The sequence below is a fragment of the Tupaia chinensis genome, unplaced genomic scaffold (genome assembly GCF_000334495.1).
Source record: "Tupaia chinensis unplaced genomic scaffold, TupChi_1.0 Scaffold149851_1, whole genome shotgun sequence".
Taxonomy (NCBI): Eukaryota; Metazoa; Chordata; class Mammalia; order Scandentia; family Tupaiidae; genus Tupaia; species Tupaia belangeri.
Genome location: NW_006209696.1, coordinates 571,827 through 588,531, shown reverse-complemented (window position 1 = coordinate 588,531; position 16,705 = coordinate 571,827). Strand labels below are relative to the sequence as shown.

The following is a 16,705-nucleotide window of genomic DNA, read 5'->3' as shown; positions in this document are numbered from 1 at the left end:
AGTGAAAAAGTTTTAAGGAATATACTATTAAGGAACCTACAGAGGCCACACCATAAGCCAAAGACCAGAAAGCAGGTGTGTTTTGTCAGAGGATGGAAAGAAGGGTTTCCTTGTTACTGGGAAGACCATATATCCAGAGCATCTGGAATCAAGGAATGAGTACTGTTTCAAGAAGACAAACTACTCTTGTACTAGACATGGTCTACAGATTTAAGGGTAAAGGATTCCAGTATCAGTTTATTCTGATTAAACCTACTAGCCAGATAGAGGTAGGATAAGTAACTGGTTATAAGAAATAGACATAGATTTATCTCAAAGACTAAGCAGGAGATAACCATATAGTTGACTCACCATTGAGTCTTACAGCATTAGAGACTCCCTGTCCAGGGATAGAGATAGTCTAAAAGTCTAAGAGAGAGCTTAGTATACCAGTGGAAGCTGAGTGTTCCAACATGGAAAGATCAGGGGCTATGAAGCAAGAGGTCACATTAAAGGACCAAACTAGTCATTTAATTACTAATTTTCCTGAATTGTAGTGTATTGACAGTTACACCTTCACCAAAAGTAAGAATAATTTTTATATCTTATATTTAATACATATTTTGGATTAGCAACAAATATAAGAATTTCATAACTTTATTGCATATATTGATAGTCTACTTCGATATATTTCTCTTGATCATAAAATGTATGTATACATACACACATATATAATTTTATTTTGAGTATTAAAATATAAGTTAAGTACTATTTAAACTTGCCCAACAATGATATACCTACCTTCTTGACTGTTGTAGTGTCACTTATACTTATCTGACATTCAGATTCACCTGCAATCCCTTCTTTCCTCCTTTCCATCTCCCATCAAATGTAATGCTAATAATTCTTTAAGTCCCAGGTGAAAGAAATAATGTTATAGAGATGCCTAGCCATTGCCTCAAATTTATAAATTGAGTGCAAAGTTGAATATAACATCAGGTATCTACATTCTTATTTCAGTTTGCTCAAAGGTAGTCTTTCTGACAACTGGCAAGAGTATCCTGCTTTGACAGTCAGACCCTCACAGTCCAATTAAACATAAAAACAGATCTGATTCTTTTTTTACCCAGTTGTACTGTCAAGGCTGGTATAACTTGACTGTCATATAAAGCTCTTTAACACAGTCTGCCAAGAAAATATCATTGTAGTATGAATTTTAGCTTTTGGAAATATTCACTCCCCTTTCACTTACATGGATTTTAAGGGTCAAAGCTAAGCATTTTTATCAGACATTTTATTATCTTTTAAGTTTTGTGAAGATCAATGTATTAGAATAGAGGAAAAATCTTTGTTCCCCTTTCATGCTGAAGTGATTTGGTAGAAGAGAAATACTAATGAGGATTTTTATTACTTACTAAAAGTTCTCATTTGACAAAATGAGAAAATTTTATGTAAAAGATGAGTGCAATGTTTAAATTCCTTAATACTTTTGGAAACTAACTATCTGGGCAAAACATAAGAGCATTTAGAATATGTTTCAAAGTGTGAAGTTTTGAGTTTTCTTAAAAACATTGTTCTAAAAGTTGCCACAGGTTTCATCAAAAATTTAAACACTAAGAACCCTGAGTTATAAATCTAAGCACAGAAAAAAAAATTTAGGAGTAGGGTTTTTTTTATTTTAGTTTATTCTAAATGTAATATATTTTTGTTATAATGACTAATGATGATTTTTTAGCATTTTTTTATTTTTTTTTATTTTTTGCTTTGTTTCATGGGGTAAGTCATCAACTCCATCATTTAACAGAATCAACTACTAAAATGTCTATGACTTTCTCTTGAACAAAAATCCTAAAACTCAAGTTTAATAAACTTGGGTTGGCATTCCCATTTTATCAACAACCCAAACTCCACTGTATGAAATATCAAAGATATCTTTTTCCTTAAATTATAAAGGCTAATCTTTCCTTTTTAAGGGACACTTAGGGAAGGGAGGGAGGAATCATTGCAGAGCTCATGAAAGAGAAAGATGGACAGCACTGGCGGAAGTCAGGCAGGAAGCAGTCAGGCCTCGGGAAGCATTTCTGACAGCCATACTAATGTTCTACAGGCTCTGACATAAAACTTTCTCTGGATTCCAGAAAGAAGCCAAAGGAGCCATGGGAAGAGCCTGTCAATAATGTGAAACTGGGCCAAGCAGTTCTTGTGTACTGCTTGCAAATGCCTACCCATTACTAACTGGAGATAACGGAACTCATGTTGCAAATGAAAATATATGAACATAGAAATCCCAAATGAAGGGAGTTTTCTGCAAATTTGGACATTACTTTTTAAAATACCATCTTGAGTTTAATATCCCAGGTATTTTTCTACAAGCAGATTTTTTTTTCTTAAATTCTCAAGGCTTTACTTTAAGTTCAGTTTTGTTTACCCGAAAGATAGGAGAACAAGTTTATTGCTGTGAAAGATGTTTACTTAGAGCAATAATATGACAAGCAGAACTGAATACATAGCAACTCACACATCATCTAAAGCTTTCCAGCCAGCATTGGCTGTGAAATCACCAGTGAACTAACAAAACAAAACAAAATACAAAAATCAGACTGAAGTGTATAGATGAAAACCACCATATCAAAAGCACAGTAAAATAAATTATCTTTTTTTTGTGCTTTAACAATGGATAAAGCTTGTGGTGACCAGAAGTACTGTTTTAGAGTCCATAAAATGCTTTAGCAACTGGACCTTGGGTTCCTTTCTATGGAGTATAACACAGAGCCCATGTGAAGGCCTTTGCCCTGAGCAAATTGTTGTCAGAAAAAAAAAAAATGGCCCTATACAATTTCATAAATGAGAACACTGAAAGAATAGCCCTTCTGAGTGACTTTACTGTCTTTCTTATACCCAATACACATCTCTATGAGGGAAAGCAAGGAAAAACAAAACAAAAGCAGAAGTGGATGCTTGTCCTTTTTCCTCTTCAGGAAAGCTACTCAAACTAGAAATTTAATATAGGTAAAACTATATAAAATCTATTATGAGTTAAATAGGAAAGGATGGATTATCTGTTTAAACATGGCATTACACATTAAATAATAAATAAGAAAAGTTTCCAGTCTAGTTAGCAGATTCTTAGAGGATGTGATGGTTACTTTTATGTATTAACTTGACTTGACTAAGAGATGCCCATATAGCTGACAAAATACTATTTCTGGATGTAGTTATGCAGTGTTTCCAGAAGAAGTTAGTATTTGAATCAGTAGACTGAGTAAACATCTGTCCTCCCTAATGTGGGTGGGTACCAATTCATGAGTGCCCTGATAGAGCAAAAAAGCAAAGAAAGGAAGATTCTCTTTCTCCTTTGGAACTGGGACTTTTTGCTTCTGTATCCTCAAACATGAGAGCTTAGTTCCCCAGTTTTCAGACCCCAAGACCTACACCAGCCCCAGAGACCTCACACTATTGCTCAGGCCCTCCATCTCAGAATGGGAATATTTTGGGGCTCTCCAGGTTCTCAGGCCTTGGAACTCTGATGGAATTAAATCCTCAGATTTCCTGGGTCACCATTTTCTGGTGACATATCATGGGACCTGTTTTATCTCCTATTGGTTTTCTTTCTCTGAACTAACACAGAGTATTTGCTCGTGAATTTAAAGTGTTTGTAAATGGTGTTTCTACAGTGTATGATGGTCCATGAAAAGAAAATTTTAAGAACTACTGTTTAAAATATTCTTCCCTTTGGGACCAGCAGATGGCGTAGTGGTTATGTCACTGGTTGCCTGCCGGGGTCCAGCCTCGGCGTGGGTGGGTTATCTCGACGAAGGCGGCGAAGGTGAACAGAAGACAGAGGCCTCGATGCCTTTCATGCACGTCCTATGCCGGACACCCCTCAGAGATCGCTCTCTGAGGAGTGACGACTGCTAGGAATTATTGTGCGTTTTTATTGAAAACGTGTTACATGCAAGTAAAGGGAGAGGGGCTAGTGTTTTAATTAACAGCTCATAAAGTTTTTAACAATAAAGAACAAAGATTTTATTTAGGGTTGGATTAGAGGTGGGTCTAGTGCAATTCCTATTCAGGGGTGGATTAAGGGTGGGTCTAGTGCAGTTCCTCAATTGTAGGTGGGTCTCCATGGAATGCAGTTTCGGGAAAGCCGTTCCGGTAAGCAGATGCGGTGCAGGAGCCATCTTGTGATTACTGAGAATGGTGCTGAGAAAAGAAAATCTCAAGAATAGATATTAGTTCTTATGGATCTTAATAAAGAATGATATTTATACAGTTTTGTAGGGATTTAAGACTTAATTTGAGGAATCCTAATATATTTATTTATCTATTTCACTTGGAGAGGGCAGAGGTGTCCTGGGCCAGTTTTGGCCTAATCCTATTTTACATAAAGGAAGGAAGAATTTAAGGGCCTTCCAAAGGTCAAAATTACTTCTGCCTAAAAAGAACTTCAGCCCACCCTCTATTGTGACCATGGAGGTAAAGCATTGTAATTAATAGTAAGTAATCAGAGCAAAGGGGAGCTGTCGGTTGGGGGACTTCCTGGAAGATTTTATTATATACTCAGGATGTATAGGAGAGCTATGCAATTCTTTCATAGTAGTAAATTGGGGAGTCAGAGGGGGGTCGCTTCCCAGTGAGGCTGCCTCAATTCTCTGGAGCAAATAGCAGGCAGCCTTGCTGACATGCTAACTGACCCAAGCTTTGTTCCAAGGTCGGGGGGTGCACAACAGTGGCCTTGCCAACGTGTTGATCCAACCGAAAGCAGAGCTCAAAGGTCGGGGGGCTCAGACAGATCCTGGGGCCTCACCGGGTCGGACTCCTCCAGTTGCCCACATGGCTGATCGTAGTTTGAGTCCCAGACCTGGTGGCTTCAAAATCATGCTGGGTGTGTCCGTGTGCGTGCCCAAGATCCCAGGAGGAAAATGGAGGAGAAGGGATTGTGACATGGTCATCCTCTTTGGGGAGTGACTTCTGACTTTCCTTCTCACTGTGTCAATCTGACTCTCTGTCTCCCTGGTGATTGTATGTGTCCTAAGGCACAAACTTCTCAAAAAAAATAGTAATAATAATACACCCTTAGCTTTGTTTACATGATTGATTTGGACTCTATTTAGAATGTGTTAAGTTGAGTAAATGTCATACCATTTTTCTCTATAATATGGAAAATAACTCATCACAGGAAATTAAATAAACATGACATCTTTAATGTTTAAAGATTTGATGTCATATGTGATACAGAACTGCAAAATAATGTCACTAACTTCTTAGACATGGCATTATTTCCCTCTTCTTTGCTTCCCTCCATTTCCACCTTCTAGCAATCCACTTCAGCAATCCACATTGCAGCCAACATGATCTATAAAACCCAACAAAACCCATGGCTTAAGCATCCCCTTGCTTGAAGCCTTCCATGGTCACAAGATGAAGTCCACATTCTTTAAATGCCTTAGGACGCTCTCCATGATCTCTTCCCTGGTTACTTTTTAACTTCATCTCTCCCCATTCGTACATCACACTCATAATTGCACTCAACTTTTCTTAGTACCTTTAAATCCACTATGCGCTATCTTTTATATCTGTTCTTCTTTCTAACTGGACCAGTCTTTTCTCCCCTAGCCCCAACCCCCTCCACTCCCACACCTCTTTTATTCATAGAACACCAATCTTTCATTAGGTCTCAGCCTAGTCTTCATTTTATCTTAGAAGTTTCCCTGACTCTCTACTCTCATGGCATCTCTCACATTTCATGGCATCATTTAGTATGTGTTATTGTTCACCAATTAGTTGGTTAGCACTGTTCTGGTCTTATGTTACATTTTCAATATTTAACTCATATTAGTTGGATCACTATCATGCTCAGGCTTATTTCTGAGCATTGAGAAAATAGGAAAGAACCTAGCAAACAAAGTCCTTGCCTCAGGGAACATATAGTAAAGACGTATGACAAATACTATATGAAAGAACAAAATAAAAGAAAATGGGAGTAGAGAGCAAATGGAAAAGAACAGATCAAGAAGAATAGCATTCAAGGTAAAGATGGAAAAGAGTTCTTAAAAATCAAGACTGGGATTTCCCAATTGCCTCATACTTAAGGCTGCTGAATCCCACATGGCCTACTGCATGATTTGAGTCCCCAACTCAGCAAGTTTGAAACCATGCCAAGTGTGTATGCACATGTGGATGTGTGCCCAAAATCCCAACAGGAGAGAGAAGTGGACAAGGGATTGTGGTGTGACCATGTCCCCAGAGGGATGCTTTCTCTTTCTCTCTCTCTGTCTTTACAAAGAGCTTACATATCCTAGAGCAAAACTGAAAAGAAAAGAAATCCAGATTGATCTTGTAAAAGATCCCACCCCACAACCAGATAATCCTTTTTTTTAATTGCTAGAGGGCATGTGTGCTCCTAAGAGAAAGTAAAAAAGAAAGAAAGAAAAAAAAAAAAAAAAAACCAGAGAAAGGGGGGGCAAGAGTAAACGCCCCCCCCCAATGGGCATGGTTATATTCCCATTCTTTCTCCTCTATTTCTCCATTTTGTCAGGGTTTGAGGCATGCACACACACGCACATGCCTAGCATGTAAAAATCATGGGGGCCATGTTTTTAAGCTGTGGCCAGGATTTGAACCATAGTTAGCCATGTGTGATCTGACTCCCTTAACCACTAGATTGCAGGGACAGCCAATAATCCTTCTCTTGTTTTTTTTTGTTTGTTTGTTTGGTTGGTTGGTTGGTTAGTTGGTATTGGGTTTGGTTGTTTGGGGGGAGATTTTTTTTTTTTTTTGTATGTTTGCTTTTTTGTTTTTAATTGCCAGAGGGTATATGGACTTTCCAGTCAGAGAGGGAAGGAATCTTAGAGGAAGAAAGTACCTCCCAGCGGGAAGTGATCACAGCGCAACCCCGTCTGCTCCATTTCTCCATCCTATCGAGATCTGGGGCACACATGTTTAAGCAGAGGAGGTTGGGATTTGAGCTACACAGTTAGTCATGTGAGATCCAGCTCCTTTAACCACGGCAATGGGGCCAGCCTAATAATCCCTCTTTTATTTAGTCCTTTGCCATTGGCTTGTGATATCTTTTGAAGATCATAGAAATTTTGTGTCTGGTTTGTTCTACATGGAGCTAAAGACATCCAGATTCTGTGATGCTCTGTCACTTAGCACTCGTGTGATATGCTACAGAGCCATCTGCTGTCCACAGTGAACACGGCTTCAGAACACAAATGGTAAACCTAAACCTGAGCAAAACAATCTGGAAGATCGCTTTAAAAAGCACCGCTATTCCAAAATGTATTTGCTGAGAAAATCTGCTATAAAACAGTGGACATATTTTGCGAGTAAAAATTAAAAGTGGACCTTTTGACCTGCTTGGTACGATGCATGATATACACAGTGCAGGTTATTCTGTCAGAATGAAGGTGATGTTTTTACTAGACATTTAGTATAAAAGATGAAATGAGATTTAGGACCTCTGTTATCTGTTCATACATTTTTTAGAAAAGACTTGTTTACACCACTTTTTACTACAAAATGCAGATTTTTCTACCACAACAAAATTAGAACAAAAGCAAAGACATCACACCAGATTTGTGTGTAGTGTTTCATATAGAACAGTGACAGATGCAACTCAAATGATAAGATTTTCCTATAAACACATTTCAAGTGATGGTAACATTGTGAAATCCCATTGGCTATCATTCTAAATGTCTAACCAAGCTTAAATGATGTGCCCATGCCTGTGGTTCCAACTTCCCGACAGTGGGTTTCCTCTGTGGCCGTGAAGCAGGTGCAGTTTCTGACACTCTGGAGCCCTGGGGCTCACAGAGCTGCTCCATCTTCTTGTGCCTTTTCTACTTGTTGTTCTCTGTGACGGAATGTCCTGACCCTTTGTCTTACTAGTCAAACACTTCCTTTGCTTTTCAGCTGCACCTAAAACATTAACTCTACTCTTAAGTTCTTCTACTTCTCTCCACAATCATTCCAAAGAGACAATTTCTCCTTTTTTGCTGCCAAATGAATCTGGTACAAATTTTATTAGAGCCCTTGTCCTCTGTGCTGCCATCTGTGTTTACATTCGTTTCTTTCCTTCAGTAATGTGACGTCCTTGAGGACAAGGAACATGTCTTCTTTGTGAACATGTCTGGCATTTGAGATGTGTCCAAAAAGTGCTTGATCAAAGAACAACTAAGACTAAGAAGGAAAAGTGAATGAACAAATGCAAAAAATGCATGCCACTAGCAACCTTCAGAGCCTGTCAGTGCCCTTATAATCTGAAAATTCAGACTGAGAAATTTCCCTTTATTTCCTTATTAAGAGCCAAGTTCATATTGATGACTACGAAGGAAATGGAAAGCAAAATTTGAATTCCCCTGAGACTGTGGTTTTCATTTTACATCATTTGTCTCATCCTCAGTCACCTTCTCAGCAAATAATCACTGAATCTCTATTATATTTATAGCACCATGGTAAATACTATAAAGCATAATGCAAAGGAGAATAAAAGACTATCCACGATTTTTATAACCTTTTTAGGGGGACAGAATATCCACATTTTAAAAAACCAATAGCAGTACGTAGAATGTTCATGATGCTAAGAGCTAAATGAGGGAGGCAGTGAGCAGGCTCATTTTGGTCATGAACAACTTAGGATCTAAGGTTTTATTGGCTTTAGACAGGAGAAAAATTGAGAAAACAGCATTATGTGTCAGAAAAATCAAATCAACAGAGAGGTCTGACTATAAATTTTCTCAACTATGAACCTGAGAATAAGAAAACTGTCCTCCATATTTTAATCAGTTTACCCAGCTTTAGAATCTATTCAAAATACAAGGTTTTTTTTTTAAATAATTCTCTCACTCAAAGTCTATCTTTAAAATAGAATTACAATGGGACTTCAAAAAGTTCATGGAACAACAGAATTAGGTACAAGTTAATCTTGATGCCAAAAAGTTTTGAAACCTATGCATAGTTTTCTCATAATACATATTTTCTCTGAACTTTTTGAATACCTCTGATATCTATATTAAGCATTTCTTTTTCTTTTTTGTGCTTTAAGCTCTAAGTATTTCAGACTTTTTTCAAGTTCTTACTCACCTTTGGATGTGAGCCTCTCCATGGCCTTCCCGTGGAGAATCCCACTTCAGAAGACCGTGCCCTCTCTGCTGAGTGTCCATCAGTCTGAGTAGCAGGTTCCAAACGGATTGCCTCTAAAAATGTCATTGTGTCATCTTGTCTCTTCTTCTTGGATTATTTCTAGAGCTAGTCTTTCTGACAATGGGTAATTTGAGGTCACAGTTTTTCTCTGAACTGATGTATCACAACACTTTATGAGACAGCTGCACAAGAAGACCTGCTTCTTAAGACATGTTCAGTCAGAGCACTGTGAATCTGTCAAGAACAGTCTGATTTAATGTATAAAGTGCCTGTGGGCATAACAATGACACAGGAAACAGCTGAGCGCCGCACTCACCCTTTCCATCTATGTTTCCTTAGATAGACGTGAAAGTTGTTCCTTCCATTTTAACTCACTGGGGCACTGTGTGCCTAACAAATCATGGAATATTAGATTTTCACATACACTACAAGAGTATATATTCCCATGTCCTCAAAAAAATCTGTAACTTGCCCAAGGTCACATAGCACATTAGTAAGAGAAAAGGATGTGAAGGCACAGGTGTTCAGCTCTACAATTGCCTTCCCTCTCTATGTTGCATATTATCTCTAAGGTAAGCACCCCAGGATTTATGGAAGTCACTCTCGTATATGCCTTAGAGTCTTATACACTTTGTCTGTCCTATTAGAATATATGTTTCCAAATCTTGTTTGCAAATAATACTAATATAGTGTAGGTAATGTCATGATATGGAATTTATTTTCCTAAAAACAAGATGTAAATTTTCTTTCCCAAAATAAATAGTATCCGGCCATGGATAGAGCTAGATGGTGTATTAGTAGTGGTTCTCCAGTGAAATAGAACCAGTAGGATATATAAAGATATATGAGGGGATTTATTGTAGGAATTGCTGCGTGTGAGGAAGAAGGCTGAGAAGTCCTAAGGTGTACCATGTGCAAGCTGGAGAACCAGGAAAGCTGATGATGTAACTGGCGAGGCCCAAGGCCCAGGAATAGGGTGAGGTTTGGGCACTGGTGTAGGTCCCAGAGTTTGGAGGCTGACAATCTAGAGCTCTGATGTCAAAGAGCAGAAGCAGATGGGTATTTTGCTCCTGAAGAGAGGGAATTCACCCTTCCCCTGCCCCCCCAACCTTTTTGTGCTATCTGAGACCTCAAAGGATTGAATAAAGCCCACCCTTTGACAGCTCTTCTTTACTCAGTCTACTGATTCAAAGTCTAACCTCATCTTCCAAAAACACTCTCATAGCCACACACGGAAATAATGTTATACTAGCTTTCTGGATATTCCTTGTGTGTTAAAGGAACACATAAAATCAACCATTACAGATGAAAGTTACAGGTATTAATTACTGTTTTTTTATTATAGTAATCCCCCAATGCAATCTAATAAGAAAGCATTCATTTACTCTTTTTTAAATTTAATTTAATTTTAATTTACTTTATACATTCAATCACATATGCCCCTTAACTTGTAAAGTGAGTGTTCCAACATGAATACATTTCTCACCAGTCCAGATGGGGATACTATAAACGTTATCATCAACAGATAATAACCCATTTATTTGTCCCATAAATGTCTTGCCTTTCTGTGTTTCTCCTTAATGTCTTTTCTCAGGCTCTCCTCCTTCTCACACCCTATTTTCACACTGTATCTGGTATCTGTAACTATTTTCTATGTTTCTACATCCTCTAGTCATTCAGTTTTGGCCACAGAGTGTGGATAGTCGGTATATATTAAATGGAGACATATAATGTCTCTCCTTCATAGCCTGGCTTGCTTCACTCAGCAGTAACTCGTCTATATTCATCTACTTTCTGTCAAAATCCAGGGCCTTGTTGGTTTTTATGGCTGAGTAGTATTCCATATAGTATATGTGACATACTTTTTTAATCCATTCCTCTCTTTGTGGACATTTAGGCTGGTTCCATTGTCTTAGCAATTGTGAATAATGCCACAATAATATACATGTGCAAACACTTTTCTGACTAAGCATTCTTCTGTCCTTTGGGTAGATACTAAGGAGTGGGATCATGGATCATATGGTAGTTCTAGTTGTAGATCTTTGAGGAATCTCCATATTGTTCTTCACAGGGGGTGGACCAATTTACATTCCCGCCAGCAGTATAGGAGAGTTTTCCTTTCACTACATCCCCGCCAGCACTTATCATTTTTTGTTTTAGTTTTAGTTTTTGTTTTTAAATATTAGTCATTCTGACTGGGGTTAGGTGGTATCTCATTGTGGTTTTAATCTTCATCTCCCTTGTGATGAGGGATGTCAAGCATTTTTTCATATGCCATTTGGCTATTCATATGTCTTCCTTAAAGAGCAGTGTCTTTTTTTTTTTTCAGCTCATTCTCTTATCTTTAAATTGGGTTGATCATCTTTTTGGGGGGTAAGTCACTTTCATTCCATGTGTATTCTGATTATCAGTCCCTTATCTGAAGCATAATTTATAAAAATATTTTCCCATTCCAAGGGCTGCCAATTCACACTAATTACTGTGTTTTTTGACATGCAGAAACTTCTTAATCTGATGCACTCCCACCTGTCTATTTTTGGGGTTATTGACTGTACTTTGGGGGCCTTATTTAAAAAGTCTTTTCCTACTCCCATGTCTCCCAGAGTTTCCCCAGTGTTTTTCAGTAGTAGTTTTATAGTTTGAGGTGTTAGTTTGAGATCTAAATCTTTGATCCACTTTGATTTGATTCTTGTTAATGATGAAAGGTAGGAGTTTAGATTCATCTTTCTGCTGGCAGATATCAAGTATTTCTGGCACCATTTGCTAAGGAGGTTTTCCTTTTCTTACTGGGTTGACTGGTATCCTTTGTCAAAAATCAGTTGCCTGTATGTTTGGTACTTCATTTGTGGGGTCTCTATTCTGTTCCATTGGTCCATCTGTCTGTTTTTGTGCCAATACCATACTATTTTTATTATCATAGCTTTATAGTATATTTAGTATATTTTCAGGTCATGGAGTCAGATGCTTCCCACTCCACTCTTCTTGCACAGGATCGCTTTGACAATAGGAGTTCGTTTATGATTCTAGACAAATTCTATGATTGTCTTTTCTAGATCTGTGAAGAATGTCTCTGGTACTTTGATTGGGATTGCATTAAATATGTAGATTAATTTGTGTAGAATTGCCATTTTGATTATATTAACTCTTCCAATCCAGAAACATAGGATGTTCTTCCACATTTTTGTGTCATTTTCAATTTTTTTTTTTAGCTTCTCATAGTTTTCCTCATGCAAAACGTCTTTCCTTTGGTTAGATTTATTTCTAGGTATCTTATATTTTGTGTGTAAATGGAATTACTTTCTTCAGTTCTATCTCAGTCTGCCTGATGTTCATATATAGAAATTCTATAGATTTCTTTATGTTGATTTTGTATCCTACAACTTTACTTTATTCCTTTGTTACTTCCAGGAATTTTTCATGGATACCATTGGGTTTTCTACATATACTATTATTTCATCTACAAATAGATATAATTTTACCTCTCCTTTTCCTACTTAAATGTCTTTTATCTTATTTTCTTTTCTGATTGCATTAGTGAGGACTTCCAGTACTATATTGAAAAGGAGTGGAGAATGTGGGCATCCTTGTCTTTTACCAGTTGTTAGCAGAAAACTTTCAGCTTTTCCCTATTCAGAATGATGTTAGCTATGGGTTTTTCATAAATACCATTTATTGTGTTGAGGAATGACCCTTCTATGCTGATTTTGGTGAGAGTGTTGATCATGAAGGGATGTTATATCCTATAAAATGCTTTCTCTGCATCAGTTGATATGATCATATGGTTTTTATCTTACTTTCTGTTAATATGGTGTATTACATTTATGGCTTTGTGTATATTGGACCACCCTTGCATTTCTAGAATAAAGCCTACCTGGTCATGATGTATAATCTTTTTTACATGTTGTTGGATACGATTTGCTAGTATGTTGTTGAGAATTTTTGTATCTATATTCATCAGAGATATTGGTGTATAGTTTTCCTTCCTTGTCATGTCCTTATCTTATTTAAGAATAAGGGGGTGATGGAGGCTTCATAGAGTGAATTTGGGAGAGTATATCCTTTGGGATCTTTAGAAATAACTTGAGTAGAACAAGGGTTAACTCTTCTTTACAAGTTTTGTAGAATTCAGAGGTGAAGCCATCAGAACCAGAGTTTTTCTTTGTTGGGAGGTTATTTATTACTGATTCAACCTCATGGCTTCTTATGGGTCTATTCATACTTTCTATGTCCTCCTGACTCAATCTTGGTAGATTATATGTGTTTAGAGCTGGGGCCAATGGACAGCCCTGCCTCAGTTTTCCTGACTGCTCATTCACTCTTTAGTATTATACATCAGATCAAGGCCACTGGAATATAAATGATGTGTAAAATCTCAAATGTTATATATAATGAAGAATTATATTATCATTAAAACTTTAGTGCATTAATTATTTCAATATTAACAATGCCCTAAAATAATCCCTTACTCTTCTCTATGATTAATATGGCACTTTTTTAAGGAAATTATCATTTCTGTGCTAATACCCATAGATCTTTCCCATATAAACTATAGGTAGGCTTTTTAAAACGTCATTACAATACACTGGGAAGGTAGGACTGGGTTAACTAGACTTCTGTAGAGCTGGATTAGAAGGAGAGAACAATGCATGGAATCATTACTAACTATGATTTTTGTGCTGTGGTATATTATGCTAACTCTTTCATTCCACTTATCCACTTGTAATTTTGTATGTTAACCAAGTTCTCCCCATTGTCCCCCCATCTCCTCTGAGCTTCTGATAACCACTGTTTCACTTTCCACTGCCATGAAAGCAAATCTTTTAGCCTCTTCCACTGAGGGAGAACATGCAGTATTTGTCTCTCAGTACTGGACTTTTTAAAATTGACATGATGTCCTTCAGGTTTGTCTATGCTGTTGCAACTGACAGGACTTCACAGTAGCAAGAAGAGAGGGTTTCAAGTGTTCATAGCACAAAGTAATGATAAATATTTGAAACAGTAGATATATTAATTGCCCTGATTTGATCATTACACATTGTATTCATGTATTGAAAAGCCACACTCTATCCCATAAATATGCACAAGTACTATATGTCAATAGTACTTGTATAAGTATTATAAAAATTATAATAAAAAGAGAGAGGCCAAGAAGAATAGCAGAAAGAAGACAGTGAAGAGTGCTGCTGTCCATAGAAGGTAAGAATAGTATTTTTGTTAGTTTGTTTAGGTGTTCACCATAGGGAATATTTGCTCACCAGACAGGCAGAGAGAGGGAAAGTGAGAAACCAGCCGCTCTCCTCCCACCACCTGACCAGGGAAGAATGGCCATGTCATAATCCCTTGTCCCCCTTTCTCCTCTCATGATACTGGCACCCATTCCCATATTCCTGGCATGATTTCTGAGCCAACAGGTTTGGGGCTTATGCCTCATTTGACCATATGAGTGCCTTAACCTGGACCACTTGCTGACCCCAGGAATACTATTTTTAATTCCATTATCATCTTCCCCTGTGACTATATGATAGAATATGTTTTCAAAGCTATAATGAGTGACAGATTGTTTTGAACAAAGTACATATTCTGTCAGCAGTGTTTAAGTTATCTGCACACAGGTACAATAGTAATCCTCATAATAGTGTTTATCTTTAATTCTCCCACATTACAGTAGCATTGTATCCTACCTTATCTACCTTATAGGATGGAACAGAAAATCTAATTTAACAGATGTCTCCCAAATAGTTCTATTCGTTTAATGATGTAGTACCTATGTGCTCATGGAAAGAGAGTACCAAGAAGTAAATGGCAATTAATTATTTTCAGGAGCAATTTAGAAGGAAGCAGGTGAAAAGTATCTTAGTTCTTGAGGCTCTGAATAGCATGATAAGCACTGCTATATTGCAGGAACAAAAAAAAATGCAATCGTTGAGCTGCTTATACATTTAGATGGTGAATTAAAATGTATTGTGGTACCAGGTATAGAAAGTGAGAAAAAGAAAATGAAAACATTTTTACATCGTTGAAAAAATATTTTTAACAAGTGGAAAACAAAGCTGGTGATTTAATTATTAATTTTTGCTTGAAATTATTTTTCATTTATTCCTATTTACTTTTGAAAAATACAATCTAGGGAACCAGCAGTTAGCGTAATGGCTATGTCGCTGGACTCCCACGTAGTCGACCGCGGTTCACGTCCCGGACCCGGTGGCTTAAAACTCACGCCAGGCGCGTGTGCGTGCGTGCCCAAGATCCCGAGAGGAGAATGGAGGAGAAGGGATTGCGGCGTGACCATTCCCCCTGGGGGGTGATTTCTCGCTTTCTGTCTCTATGTCTCTCTCTGTCTGTCTGGCAAGCGCACGCGCCCTACAGTGAAAATCTCTCCAAAAAAAAAAATATATATATAATCTAAAATAAATCTCAAAAGTAGAAAATTTATTTCATAATCAGAACAGGGAGGGTTGGGCTAGAGTGGAGGAACAGCAATGCCTACGGGAGTTAGGAGGATAATGGGAAAAGGTCAAGTGTGTCTGATGAAAGACTTGGTGGGAGGGTGACCTAGTTGAGTTTTAGAGAGTCCATACCTTGTCTAAAGACACTGAGATTCACTTAAAAATTTTAAAAAATTAGCCGTGAAAACCCAAACTTCAAATCTATTCCAGCCCTAGGCTAAATATTTGGTTAACTCTAAATTCATAAGATCTGAGCCTTTGAGACCACAATGAAACATCCTTGCAAAGATCCTCAACACAGGCAGTGAACTCTTGGAATGAGGGACAATCTTCGGAAAGCTTTTGGGTTATATAAAATCCTAAAAGGTTAGTTTCAGGTTGGCATTGTGGCATAGCACTTAATTGTTGTGCATGGAAAGCTGGATCCCACATTGCTGACTGTGGTTCAAGTCCTGGGTCTAGAGCCTTAAAAAATACACCTGGTTTATGTGTGTGCATGCCCAAAATTCTGAAAGAAGAGATAAATAGAGGAGAAGGATTGTGGCATGACCACACCCCCACTAGAGAATGCTTTCTCCCTGTACCTATCTGTCTCTCTCTGATAAGTACATACACCCTTTGGCAATTGTTTTCTTAAAGTAAATTTCATGTATTTGTTACTTAATACAATGCTATTAACCTAGGTTTTGATAGTACTTATCATCCTATAAAAGTTGTTTATTAAGAACCAGTGACATTTTCTGAATACTGTGCTAAGAAAGGTCTATCACTTAGAGCAGGAGTGGCAGTGCCAGTCTTAACCTGCCATCTGTTAGTCCTGTGCTCATGATGCAGAACTGTGTGTTTGTGTACACACGTGTATGCATGTACACTTGTATGCGACTGTGCCTACATGTATGTTTTGAGGAGAGATGATTCACGGCTTCTCTAATGTGCCATCATTTCACAAAGAGATGAGAAACACTCAGGAAAGAAATCTACAGTCAAACATTTTCAGGCAGGTCAAGCAGTAGGCAGAGACCTGGCCGTCCACATTTAACCATGGCCCTTCTTAGAAGGCAGAATTCTCTCTATGGAAATACTAAGATCAATAAGACATCTTCAGTCTAGCAAGAGCATTGGCAGGACAACAG

At 37.7% G+C, this 16,705-nt stretch overlaps 1 protein-coding gene across 1 annotated transcript in view; it reads left to right on the top strand.

The window, feature by feature from the left end:
* Positions 1 to 16,705, top strand: part of EPHA6 (EPH receptor A6) — a 983,118-nt gene that overhangs the window by 919,632 nt on the left and 46,781 nt on the right. The gene's annotated exons all lie outside the window — the stretch shown is intronic.